We start from the raw sequence: 12,527 nt of genomic DNA on the forward strand, positions 1-12,527 counted from the left end.
ATCGAAATTTTCATCGAAAAATATTCGTCAAAGATGATCTTGTTTCCGTAGAATATTGAAGATCCTGAGGTAAAAATTTAGATTTTCATTTGATTTTTCCAAAGAAATTATTTATTTTATGGTTTCTAGTTTATCAATTATGTTTGCAAAAATGTAACAACTTGTTCTTTGGTTTTGTAGGTTGCAGTTGTTTGGAGCATAGGGGAGCATGGAGGAGGAGGGGGAGATCTTGGGCTTCAAAACAAAATTTACTGGATGCATCATCTTTCTTTCTTTCTTCTCTTTCTTTCTTTCTTCTCTTTCTTTCATAGACTCTCTTCTTACTTCGTTTTCCTTTGGATATGTGGTTTTATTTGCATGGAACTTCTTTTGTTTTTATTTCTCATGAACATGGAGATGTGAACTAGTTCCTTTAGACTTGGTTTTAATTAGTTTTTTTATGGACTTAATTGTGGTGGTTTATTTGTTTGATTTATATTTTATAACTGGTTATAATTTATTATTTGTTTGATTTATATTTTATAACTGGTTATAATTTATTATTTGGTGCTTGGTAAGTATTTTGACCATCATATAAAGATGGTGGCATATGTATGGTGGTTGTGGTGGTCGGCAACAATTGGCGGTCTATGGTTGTGGTGGTCGTCGTTGATGCCGCCTCCAGATGCAGAAGTGGTGGAGAGAGAAATGATCTGTCTAATGGCAGCCGACTACATCAGCGTTCTGCCTGTGGTCGGCCTCGTTTTTTTGGATCAGAACGTTTTTTTCTTAGCATGTCTTTAGATATTTTACCAACTTACCTTTCAAACTCTCTCTCTCTCTCACACACACACACTCCGGAACACCCTGTATCACCTTCACCCTATAGTGGTGGCATATGAGATTCAGGTGTTGAACTTGCTACAAGGAACATTCAAGTATACGATAGAGTCATCAAAGGCTCAGATTTGGGATACGGTCGGATAAGAAAGGTTTGATTTCTTTTACATTTTCTCTTGATAAATTCCCTCTATACTTATCTCTCGATTTTGTTCTTTAAATCTTGAATTATCTGACTAGATCTAGTGAGAGATTAAATGTTTTCTGATTGTGTTTTTTATATGTTAAAATCACAGGTCATATGAGTTTAGCACAGTGTTGTTCCAAGTCTCAGTCGTCTCTCAGAGGAGGGTATTTAATGGTAACGCTTTTCTCGTGAACCTTCATCCTTATTTCGTTTCATACAAAGAAATGGTAGGGAAAAATAAAACACAGACAGACTCTGGGTAGAAATTTTATGTGGCTTGTCTTGGTTCGCGGTTTAGTGGATCAGAATCACCGGAAGCAGCAAGCCACGTAAAATTTCTGCCTGGAAGCTACCTGGTTTATTTTCTTGTTCCCTGACATTTTTCTTTCATAAATCGAAAGAGATGAATATTTAGGGAATCCCCTTGAATAGGATAGAATCTTATTCAATGGTATTTTGCATGATATAAGTGAAAGAAGCCAATTCCACGATTGGTCATACCTAACTTAAAAGTAGGTTGTCAGCAATCACGTTGTGCCATCTCTTTATGGAGAATTAATTTTCTTCATCGTCATTAGCGTTGACTGAGATGTGTTTATAGTAAGAAAGTACGTACAACATTCTCGTAATTTGGAAGGACGCGTACGTTAGAAGCGCGTTCATTTATGACGTTTCATGTTTTAACGGTCCTTAGTTGTTAGAGTTGGACAATCCTTAAAGTAAGTGGGAGAAGATCTCTTAATCGAACCAATCTAAATAGTAGTGTGTTAGCAGTCATGTTCGGCCCTGTATTTATGGAGTATTGTATCTAATACTAATAGATGTTTTAAAGTTATTTGTCTATAACTAACCTCATTTTGATATTTCTATACATGCCCAAGATACCGTGCAATATGAGTGCATACGGTCGTGGAGCTGTTGGTGCCCTACTTATCTACGATGTCAACGTCACGTCAAAATCGTCAAAAGATGGTTAAAGGAGCTTCAGGATCACACTGATTCAAACATTGTGATTATGCTCGTAGGAAATAAGGCAGATCTCCGCCCACGAGCTGTTTCAACTGAGGATGCAAAAGCCTTCGTCGAGAAAGTAAACACATGATCAGCTTTGGAATCTATGAATGTCTAAAATTGTTTTACGTAGTTCAGTGGCTGTATGTAATTTGATTTTTTACATGATGAATATGCATAGATTGATCATAGAGAATTACAAAAATAAAAAATCACAATATTAGGAAACAATTACATAGAAATTAAAGTATGTCAATTAAAAACTAAATACGAAAACGGAGTAGTCTTCTTCCACTCCAACAAAAACTCCAATAGAAAATAGGTCTTTTAATGAAAACAATTAGCTGTTTGGGAGATCTATACTTCTCTTTGAAGATCCTATCGTTTCTCTCCAACCAAAGAGCCCATAAGATAGTAAATGGAGAGCAAGCAATGAAGAAAGATTTTCGAACTTTGTTTTTAACTTTCTTGGCAACAACTATCACCTCTTCGACTGAGACAGAAGAACTAAACTTTTGTGAGAAATTACCACAAACGTTAGAACAAATTGTCTGGATATATGAGCATACTAGAAAAAAATGGTTGCAAGATTCTTCTTCGACCATACAAATAATACATCTGTTAATCAAAATCGTACCTCTTTTGCAAAGAAAGAACGAGATTTTAGATGGAAGGAATTTGTTTCAAATTTTACTTGTGCAACAAAGAGGTGATCAAATGCATGGATGTAATTGAATTTATTGCAATGGATGATGAAAGAGTTACCATGTAAAGTTGCTGTCTACAAGGACCTAAATCTCTTCTTTTTTGTAATTCAAAGCTTTAAATCGGTTACCCAAAACCATTAAGTCCTGCTAGTGTCTCAACTAAGTAGTAATTTATCAAATATTTTTGAAAATATTAACGTGACAAACATGAAATAGTTGTTGGGTGATTTGTAGTAGTATTTCACGTTATGATTGTCTGGATTGACTTGATTCCCTTTCCATTCTCGAACGCTACATAGTCGTAATTAGTTAGTCATGTCAAGAATATAAGTAAAAATGTAGTCAACTACTTTAGCTATCTTTTACGTCAGGAAAAATCTAATGAACTTCTTTGTTAATTAAAAGTTAATTTCTCGCATACTTCATACTCTATACTGAAAATCTCAATCCATTACGTTAATTGTTATAGGATTATTTCAACAAAAACAAATTGTTATACGAATATCTTTTAGTGGCATGTGCCATATTTTACTTAGGTAATGTAAAAAGAGTAAGAAATGGATATCTTACTTTTTTACCGAAGAAAGTTGAACTTTGACTTGTCTTTTTTTTGGTAAAGGACTCAGCCTATTGGTTTATTCATTCATCGTTGGGTTAAAATTAAATAGTCTATATCTTTGGATGGCTATAGGAGAACGAACTTTGACATGTTAAAAGTGAAAATTATAACAGACTTGAGATGTGGCTTAATTCGTTCGTGTCAAAATAAAAATAAGTAACTACTAATCTCCATTATTATTTTGCCTTTCAGGACTTTATGAGAATATTTCTTTGGTGGGAGAAGAAAATCATTAAGATTTCAACATAATCCCTCGAATTAGAGTAGTACAACCAAATTGTATACAAATACCACCTCAGTTTACCCTAATTGAAAGAGATTCTCATTAGATGAAAAATTGTGATTACAAGTTTATATAAAGAGAGAAACAGAAACTAAACTAACTTTCTAACAAACTCTAACCATCTAACAACCTGTAACTAATCCTAACTAACAAAGGGTATGATCCCATGTTTCTCTTCATGATTCAGTACTTCTCAATGCTAATTATTCTTTAGTACAACACTCTATCTATTACCCCCCTTCAAATTGGAGGTGGTTGAAGAACAAACCTTCAATGTGGATTTAAGAGTGTGAAATCTAGGACCAGGTAAGGACTTGGTGAGTGTGTCTGCTGGCTGGTCAACAGTGGAGATGTAGTGAAGCTTAATCATTTGAGAAGCAACCAATTCTCTAATAAAATGAAAATCCAAAGCAAGGTGCTTAATCTTGGAGTGAAAAACTGGATTAGAGGCCAAAGCCAAGGCTGATACATTCTCACAGTACAACATTGGAGCAGTAGGGAGAGAACAATGAAGCTCCTTGAGAAGAGAACAGACCCAGACAACTTCAGCTGCTGATTGAGCCAAGGCACGATATTCAGCCTCTGTGGAAGACCTCGAGACAGTTGGTTGCTTCTTAGCAGACCAACTGATGGGATTTCCAGCTAAAAAGATGATGAATCCTCCCATTGATCGACTGTCAAGTGGACTCCCAGCCCAATCAGCATCAGCAAAGGCTTTGAGATCAAATGTGGATGATTTTGAAATCCTAATTCCATGATCTATTGAACCCTTGAGATATCTCAAAATCCTCTTGGCAGCATTTAGATGAACATCAGTAGGCTTATGCATAAATTGACAAACCTGACTAACAGCAAAATTTATATCAGGCCTAGTCCATGTTAAATACTGAAGAGCACCCACAATGCTCCTAAACACAGTTGGGTCAGATAGGGGAGAACCATCTGTAGGAAGAAGCTTAGCATTAGCAGCTAGTGGAGTAGAACAAGGCTTAGCACCAGACATATTGGTTTTCTCTAAGAGATCAATTATATATTTAGACTGAGTTAGTGAGATCCCATGATGATCTCTAATAGCTTCAAGACCCAGAAAATAGTGGAGTGGACCAAGATCTTTCATGGAAAACCTTGAACTTAACTCAGAAATGAGTTTTTGACATAATATAGAGGAGTCATCAACATAAACCAACATATAAGCTAAGTCAGAACCCTTATGATAAATGAAAAGAGAGGAATCAGCAGTGGACTTTTGAAAACCAAGACTGAGTAATGAATCGACTAATTCTTCATACCAGGCTCTTGGGGCCTGTTTGAGGCCATATAATGACCTGTGTAATTTGCACACATAGTTAGGTTTAGAGGGATCCTGAAAACCAATTGGTTGACTCATATAGACTGTCTCCTTCAAATTGCCATGAAGAAAGGCATTACTAACATCTAATTGCCTCATTTCCCAATCATTTTGAACAGCTAAATTCAATAAAATTCGAATTGTGGTAGGCTTAGCCACAGGACTAAATGTATCCTGAAAGTCAATACCCTCTTGTTGATGATAGCCTTTAGCAACAAGCCTAGCCTTGTACCTCTCAATGGAGCCATCTGACTTTTGTTTGATCTTATATACCCACTTGCAACCCACAATATTCTGATTTGGATGTGGGGGAACTAAGGACCAAGTGCCAGCTCTTTGGAGAGCAGAGAATTCTTCACTCATTGCTAATCTCCATTTGGGATCCTTATTTGCTTGTGTGAAACAAGTTGGAGTGGGTGGAAGGGACTGTGCCAATAGGATTGGAGAAATTGGGTGTCTAGTGGTAAGAAGCATAGACTTTGGTTTAAAAATGCCTGACTTTGATCTTGTTTGCATTGGATGATTATTTAAAGGAAGAGGAATAGAATGTGTGGAGGAAGAAGAAGAAGGTACAGGAGAAGGTAATGAGGGTGCAGAAATAGGAGAAGGTAATGAGGGTGCAGAAATAGGAGAAGTAGGAGATATTGGTTGTGGTGATGGAGAGATAGGTTGTGGTGATGGAGAGATAGGTTGTGGTGATGGAGAAATAGGTTGTGGTGATGGAGAAATAGATGGTGGTGATATGGGTAATGTGTTAAAAGGTACTAAATTTGAGTTAGGTTCTATAAAAGAAGGAGATGTGGATGTTGTTGGAATAGGAGAGTCTGTCTTAGTCATAGTGGAGAAGGGAAAGCAAAATTCATTAAAGGTGACATGTCTTGAGACATAAACTCTACCAGTAGTTATATCAAGACATTTGTATCCTTTGTGATCTTGTGTGTATCCTATAAACACACATGTTTTACTTCTAGGGGAGAGCTTGTTTGAAGCATATGGCTTTAGCCAAGGAAAGCAAGCACAGCCAAATACTTTGAGAAAAGTGTAATCAGGGACATTGTTAAAAAGTTTTTCAAATGGAGAGATAAAATTTAGAGACTTAGTGGGTAGCCTATTGATGAGATAGTTAGCTGTGAAGATAGACTCTAACCAATAGCTTTCAGGAAGAAAGGACTGTATTAACAAAGTTCTAGCCACATCCAATAAGTGTCTATGTTTAGACTCAGCAGTACCATTCTGTTCTGGTGTATGGGGGCATGTCATTTGATGAGTAATGCCAGAATGTTGAAGAAAAGACCTAAAAGAAGAGTGGAGAAACTCTCCACCCCCATCTGTTCTTAGAGTTTTGATAGTACAAGAGAGTTTATTCTCAATAGTATTTTTGAAGATAGCAAATGCATTCTTAAAATCTGATTTGTTATGTAAAGGTAGAACCCAACAAAATTTAGTAAAATCATCTATTATATTTGCATAGTATCTATAACCACTTACAGAAGACACAGGTGAAGGACCCCAAAGGTCTACATGAAGTAATTCAAGTGGTTGAAAGGAACAAGACTCTGAAATAGCAAAAGGTAACTTTGTACTTCTGCCTAATTGACACTCATTACAAAAGATAGGCTTGAGTGAAGTATTATTAGGAAAGATAAGTTGTTTTAGTCTTTGAAGAGACTGAAAAGAGGGATGTCCAAGCCTCCTGTGCCATAGATGTTCTTGTGAAGATTGAGCAGAAAGAGTATGAGGTGAGCTTGGTTTATTCAGGGAGAGGGAGATTGGGTATAGACCATCTTCAGTTGGCCCTTGGAAAATTGTCTTGGTCGAGAATAGATCCTTCACATAATATCCAAAGGGATCAAAGGTTAAAGAGCAGTTGTTATCAGTAGTGAATTTATGAACAGATAGCAGATTATGTGTGGCTTGAGGAACTCTAAGAACATTATTAAGTCTAAAACATCTGTTATTCTTAACAAATGAAGTATTGCCAGTGTGAGTAATAAGCATACCTTGACCATTAGCAGCATTGATCCTCTCAGAGCCATTAAAACCAGAAGAAGAGGCTAACTGAGAGAGATCAGGTGTAATGTGGTTTGTTGCTCCAGAATCAGCAAACCAGGGATTATGTCCAAACATATTAGCTGAAGCTAGCATAGCATGAAGATTAGATGGAGGTGATCGACCTTGATAGGAGAAATTGAGTCTATGATAGCACTCCAGAGCAGTATGACCAACTTTGTGGCAAATTTGACAAGTAGGTCGATTAGTAGATGAGCCATTGAAGTTTGGAGGTGGAGTTCTATTACTATTGCCCCTGAAAGATGAGTTACCACCTCCTTTTCCTCGAAAATTACCTGATCCTCTTCCTGAATTGTTGTGGTTAAACCCATTTCGATTGGAAGAACCAGAATTGAAAGATTTTCCTTGATAAGAATTATTGTCTTGAAACTTATGTTGATAGTTGTTCTTATTTTGAGAATTTCCAGCAAAGTTTGATGTCATTAGGACATGACTATCTGAAGAAATATTCATTTTCTTCATCTTATCACTCAAAGTAATTTCTTCACTTAGTAGCAGATTATGCAACTCATTAACAGTAACAGGAGGATTCCTAATGCGAATAGAAGTAGAGAAAGCATCAAACTCAGATGGAAGACCACTAAGAATACTCACAATCACTTCTTTGGAAGAGGCTGGACTACCAGCAGCAGCAAGGTTATCACAAATTTGTTTGATCTTTGAAAGATACTCAGAAATAGTATCATTATCCTTTCGACAATCTCTTAATTGTCTTTCGAGTTGAAGAATGTGTGCTGTTGAAGAAGTAGCAAAGGATTCTTCAAGATTGCGCCATAATTGAGCTGAAGTTGTTGTTCCAATGACATAAGGTACAACTGAATCAGATAGAGTGGAATTAATCCAGATTAAGAGTGTTTGATCTTCATCCATCCAGTTGATATAGTCTTGATTTATGATTTCTCTGTCTTCATCAATGAACTTATCAGGACAAGGTCTGGTTCCATCGATGAGATCAAGGACTTTGTATTTCTTTAGAATTGGAAGAAACAATGATTTCCAGGCGAGATAGTTATTTGATTGGAGTTTGATTGGGATCGCGTTTCCCATAGAGTTGATTGACAGAGAGGTTATCTTCATCGGTTCCATTGATTATTAGAGAGAATTTGAACTGAATTAGTAGAATTTACAGAAAGAAGAAGAAGAAGATGATGATTGAAATTTCGTTTTTCTAGAGAGAGAAAAGATAATTGGAAGCTTGAGGATCAAGCTCTGATACCATAATTGAAAGAGATTCTCATTAGATGAAAAATTGTGATTACAAGTTTATATAAAGAGAGAAACAGAAACTAAACTAACTTTCTAACAAACTCTAACCATCTAACAACCTGTAACTAATCCTAACTAACAAAGGGTATGATCCCATGTTTCTCTTCATGATTCAGTACTTCTCAATGCTAATTATTCTTTAGTACAACACTCTATCTATTATACCCTGTATAGTGCTTCCGTTTTGGGACTTTCTCTTTGGTGAAATTGTGTGGGAGAAACGGGAAAATATGTGTATGGGGAATGCAAGAGAAACATGCAGCTAACCTTGGGTTAACAATCACTGATGGTTGCGGTGAGTTCTTGGCTCTTGCTGATGGACTACACTGTCTTGTTTGTGACTGCCATCGAAATTTTCATGGAAAAATAGTCGTGACAGATGATCTTGTTTCCGACGATAGCCCTAGTTCAGATGTTGTTGCAGGAGGAGGAAACATAGGATACAGCCAGGAAAAAGTGGAATATCATATTTCACAACTCCCTTCAAACGGTAGCCATGGCCGTGGTGGTGCTAGTAGAGGCGGTGGTGGTGCTAGTAGCTGCTGTGGTGGTGCTGGTGCTGGTGCTGGTAGCGGCGGTGCTGACAGTGATGGCCACAGGGGTGCTGGTGTTGTTGTTGTTGCTTCAGAATTCCGATACCGTTGATTGTGAAGATGGTAATGGAAGCGTTGCTGGTGATACTCGTACTAGTGTTGTTACTGCTGTTGTTGCTGTTGCTGTTGCTGTTGTTGCTGGTGATACTCGTACTAGTGTTGTTGCTGCTGTTGCTGTTGCTACTGGTGGTAGCGGTGCTAGTGAAGGTGGTGCAGGTGGCAGCGGGGGTGGTTGTGGTAGTAAAGAACATGAGAGAGGAGGGAGTACTTTTAGGAGGAGTGAGAGGAAGAGTGGTATAAAGAAGAAGACTTGCATGGTATGGAGAAAGAAAGAGAGAAAATGATAAGATTAGTGGATAAGAGTGGTCAAAGGAACAAGACCTATTGGATTAAAATACTGTTCTCTCTCTCTCTTGTAGTTCCCTTTGTAATTTCATCTTTAGTTCTATCACAATAATAATAACAATAGTTATCATCTTGTTCTGGCAGAAACCCTAATGGATTATGGATGTATATAACTTTGTTAGACAAACTAGCATCTAGTACTATAAGTTATTATAAAAAATGATACAGCAGACAAAAATGGTGAGCCAAAATCTTCTTAAAACCATAATCAACTCTAAACCTGTTGGTTCCGATTCTCGGAACCTCTCCTTTTTGTGGTTGTATCAACTAAGGATGAAAAACTACATTAGCCCTCACACAACATTTTAGGGCTAAAACCTAAATCTGGCACATGAGTACTTAGACTAGACTTCACTAGCACTACCTTATCTAGTTTACCACAGTCCATTCGTTTGGGCTTAATTTGTGTAGCACATGTCTTACCAATTATGGATATTATTATCGTTTTAGACACTCGGGCACAAACCTAACAAGTAAGGAGTTTGGTTCTTGGCTAAGCCTCGATGAGCCCATAAAAAGTCCCGAAGCTTATTAAGTTTGAGCGAGTTAACGCGCATAGCCCAGCCCAGTCAGAAGGCTTAGGTATAAAAAATTGAAATTGTTGAACCAAGCCCTAATCGGTAAATGGGTTTGGAGATATGGGCAAGAGCCTCAAAGCTTATGGAGAAAGATTGTTGATGAAAAATATAAAGGAGGAACCTCCCTTTGGTTCCCTAGTGATAAAAAATCTTCTAAATTCTCGGGTCCATGGGGATACATCTCTTCAATGATCCCAAGTATCCTTAAACATATAAAACTAGAGATTAACATGGGCTCACAATTAAGCTACTAGTTAGATGATTGGACTGGGAGAGGAACCTCCAAATCTAGATTTCCAACATTGTGGCGAGCCACCAAAAAGAAATTTGCAACGACTGAAGATAATTTAGGTGGATCTTATAAATCTTCACTTCTCTCGTCCGATTAAAATTCTGAGATTGGTCTCCTCACTGCTCTCCTTGATACTACAACAGAAGCGACTACTACTCTCAACTCAATGGTAGATTCTCGAAAATGAATCCCTTCTAACAATGGATTTTCAGCAAATCATTGTACCAAAAGCTAGGACAACAAACAGCATCATCCTCTCGATCTCAAGTTAAAATTCCAAAATGGTTTTGGAACAAGGTTATCCCGTCGAAGGTCTCCTCCCTTTTATGGACTATAGTGCATAATGCAGTCCCCACTATGGATAACATCATCAAGAAAGGTTGCACGACTCCTAATAGATGCTCTCTTTGCAAGTCCAATTGGGAATCATCAACTCATCTCTTCCTCACTTGCCCATTCACTTCTAAAATGTGGGAGTCGATTAATCCCTCTCAACATCTCATTACTAGCAATCAATCCATCTCTCAGGTTTTGACAGAGTGGAATCCGAAGAAGGTAACAGATAGGAAATCTTTCATCCGTATGTGCACTCCTCCTGCCATTGTATGGGCCACTTGGTTAGAGCGAAACAACCGATTCATGGAGAAAGATTATGGTAAAGAGGCTTCCATGGAGAATATGATTACATAAGTGAAAAGCTTGATACATTATTAGACTTGTAATCAAGAATGGAGTAGTACAACTCCTTTTAGGTTTTATATTAGGAATTGGGATGTCTTGAATGGGTTTTAGGCTTAATGTAATTTCCCTTGGCTTGCTCTTGTTTTAGTGCATTGGTTGGTTAACCATATTGGTTTCCACCCTAGTTGTGTTTTTATTCTTACCATTAATGAATCTATTTTACCTTCTCTAAAAAAAACACAAAGAGCTTATGTATGTTTTCTTTTATTTAACTAATTGAGTTTATCTTAGATACAGAGAATAGTGTAACATTATTCATTTAATAGAACAACAATTTCCGGGGCAAACTCAATGTTCGTAGTCATCACTTATGTTTATTCTTCGTTGTCTAGTTAGCAACGTTTCAGCATACATAGTAACTTAATCACCCATAGAATAATATTGATCCAGTTTATTTATTTGTTATATGATTAGCACGTCATGAATATGGATAGACAAATTTGCTAGTTAATTAACTCCAATATCATATATCATATCCATATTTAATTTGAGCTATTTCATCAACTTGCTCATACAACACAATTTACTATAACAAAGGAGAGGAATCGAATGAAATCTTAAACACCTACTTAACAAAGGAGAGGAATCGAAAGAAATCTGGTACAAATATACTTATTTCCTCTGGAATTGGTGGAAGAGCCGAAATGAATTGCACTTCAGAACCTCTAATGTAGATCTGGATAGGATTTGGAGGGCTACCACTCTGGATTTACGTCATAACCCATTATTGCTTGTTCCTTCTTATTTTTCTACTGTTTTGCAGGCTCAAATTTGGCAACCACCAAATTTAGGAAGTATAAAGATAAATGTTGACGGTGCGTATCGACATAATGGAGCAGCTGCGGTTGCAAGAAATTGGACAGGAGAAATGGTAGATTCATTAACAGAAGTATTCTCGCCGGTTTCACCATTACACAGCGAAATGAAAGGGTTTGCATTACGGTTAAGCTTGGCTGAGAAAATGAGCCTTTATACCATCAATCAGGAGGGGGTTCACTCTCAGTTGTTAACCTAATATTGAACAGCCAGGATGCATGCCCGTGGAGGCTTATGAATGATCTTGAGAAGCTACGTGACGATTTGGGAAGAAGAACCGTGTCTATCTCCCACTGTTACTGAGAAGCAAATACAGTCCCTCACGAGATGGCGAGTTCCACTTTGACCCTTTCTTTTCCGAATTAGTCCCTGTATTTTTACTTTGGGCTTCTGTGCACTTCCATCCTTGGGATGGTTTATTTATGCTATTTGGCTTTCCCTCAAAAAAAAAAAAACAATTTACTATAAAGCGTCAAACTTAATGATCCACGGTTTTAACCATGATAAAACGAGATAAATACCACATCATGATAACAAAACTAGAACTGAGAAGTGATTCGTTCTTTTGGAGCCTTATTCAGAGTTTGACTCACACACTGATGTGACATATTCCTAACTAGATACTCTATCAACCTCCTGGGTCAGCCTCCACAAATGGATGTATGGAGTTTCAAACCGATAACACTATACCTCAAGGGACACCTTTCTGCACAGTTTGTGGATGTAATTTGTAATCTCATGAGAGAATATATGTAACTCGTGATGAAGATGAAGTTGAGTGAAAGAAACTCA

This window comes from Eschscholzia californica, unplaced genomic scaffold (genome assembly GCF_041429995.1).
Source record: "Eschscholzia californica isolate CP2 unplaced genomic scaffold, dmEscCali1.0.p SCAF_2, whole genome shotgun sequence".
Classification (NCBI taxonomy): domain Eukaryota; kingdom Viridiplantae; phylum Streptophyta; class Magnoliopsida; order Ranunculales; family Papaveraceae; genus Eschscholzia; species Eschscholzia californica.